Raw genomic sequence first — 1,845 nt, 5'->3', positions numbered from 1 at the left:
ATTGAATGATTTTTTTAAAAAGTTAAAAATATTTTCTGTTAAATATATGTTAATTATTTGAATTTAAAAAGTAAAAAAAAATTATTTAAAATATTTAAAAACTTACAATAACTAAAGCAAAGCAAAAAAAAAAAAAAAAAAAAAAAAAAAACAAACTCAAAAACATTATTTTAGCCTCGTTCACCACTCTTCCAAACGACTCTCATTCTATTTGTATATATTTTTGCCCCAAACCCCCTCTCTCTCTCTCTCTCTCTCTCTCTTCGAGCATTGCCTTGATCGATCGCGCGATTTCGCATGGCCTTACAATGTATGTCATTCGCTTTCTTTCCCAATCGATCAATTTTTCTTTGTTTGAATTCATCATTTCATTTGAAGTTAGGGTTTGGTGAGAGCCATGGAAATATAGACTATGAAGCCAAATGCATTCTCAATCAATTCATCTCAAACCCTAACTGATCTCTATACGCTCTTCTGTATCGAACGATTCAGTGAGTTTGAAACTCGTCATACTTCGTATTTTTTCTTGTGTGTGTGTTTACTGGATCAATTGAAGTTTGTATTGATAATTCGGTTTTTTTGGAGGTCTGGCAGATCACTAGACAAGTCGATTTCAACGCTTCAGGTGGAGCTGGCTGCTACTCGAAGTTCTGAAGAGATGTGAAGATCTGATGAGTTCACTCACATCTCTGAATTGACTCATGAGGGCGTGCCAAGGAAGAAGGCTTTCATAGTTATTGGAATTAATACTGCTTTTAGTAGTAGGAAGAGGCACGATTCGGTCAGACAAACTTGGATGCCTCAAGGTGATAATTTGATATTGTCCTTGTGTGTATGTCCTACTATATCTTAATTTCATGGCGTTCCTTGACTAGCTTTTTGGGTTTGATTAGGAGAGAGACTTCTTCAATTGGAACAAGAGAAAGGAATTAACGTCTGGTTCATGATCGGCCATAGGTAAATCTCTTGTGTGCATTTTCTCACAAGTTGGTTAGTTTAGTGTTATTTGAAAACAATAGGAATTCTTCGGGCAATATGATCTCATTATTAATTTTTTGAAGTTGGATCCATTGCTTTTCCTTGATATGGATTTGTCAAAAGTCAGCTCCTCTTTGTGTAACAATAGACATTGTTAAGCAAATAACTGTATCATTATCACATGAATTGCCTTTAAAAATTAAAACAGAATATCTAGGAAGTTTTGAGATGTTTACTTGCTATGAGAATGAACAAGTTTTAAATTATTCTTTGTTTACAGTATTTCCATTCCATTGGTGGTCAACAACCATAGTCATAGCACAAGCACAAATAATCTTTACCACTCACTTTCACATTATGTTTTGGCTAGTGAAAAATATGAGTATGTTGCAGGGTAATTTACTTTTATGTGCTGTGATGTTCTTTGATGAGACTAGAAAAAGACAAACTAAATTACCATGTAGATGTTTGTTGTTTTATCTAAGAACTGCAGAACTATTTGGAGAATCATTTATTCGATTCTTTGTTGTGGAAATGAATTTTGGACTATTTGTTTGAGTTTTTAGGGTTTTGATGAGATATGAAGTGATTTGACTATTGATCTGAACTTGAATTGAGTTTTTAGGGTTGGGTTATGTGGCCCGATGACTATGTTTTGACTTAAAAACTGTATGATTGTATGTATCTATATATGCTTATATTTGTATATTAATCTGATGAACTCCTATGATGTATCTGTATGAAATGAGTCTGGGACTATTTAAATCAACTGATTGATTAGTTTTGATCTTCTGAATGTTTGCACTTTTTTGCATTGACAGCAGTTCCCTATTCTAAATTGCTAGGCTTTTTCCTGGTTGCCCAACA

General features: G+C 33.4%; 1 long non-coding RNA gene across 1 annotated transcript; it reads left to right on the top strand.

Moving 5' to 3' along the window:
• Nucleotides 1-356: 356 nt before the first annotated feature.
• LOC145813455 (uncharacterized) lies at nt 357-1,203 on the top strand. Its single transcript, XR_014356541.1, has 3 exons — nt 357-491; nt 595-806; nt 894-1,203. It is a non-coding gene; the product is annotated as an uncharacterized LOC145813455 (long non-coding RNA).
• The last annotated feature ends 642 nt before the right edge of the window (nt 1,204-1,845 follow it).

The sequence above is a fragment of the Camellia sinensis genome, chromosome 15, assembly GCF_055761805.1.
Source record: "Camellia sinensis isolate YWXY chromosome 15, ASM5576180v1, whole genome shotgun sequence".
NCBI classification, from domain to species: Eukaryota; Viridiplantae; Streptophyta; class Magnoliopsida; order Ericales; family Theaceae; genus Camellia; species Camellia sinensis.
Note: the sequence above shows the minus strand (reverse complement) of the source record. Positions and strands in the feature narration are given on the sequence as shown.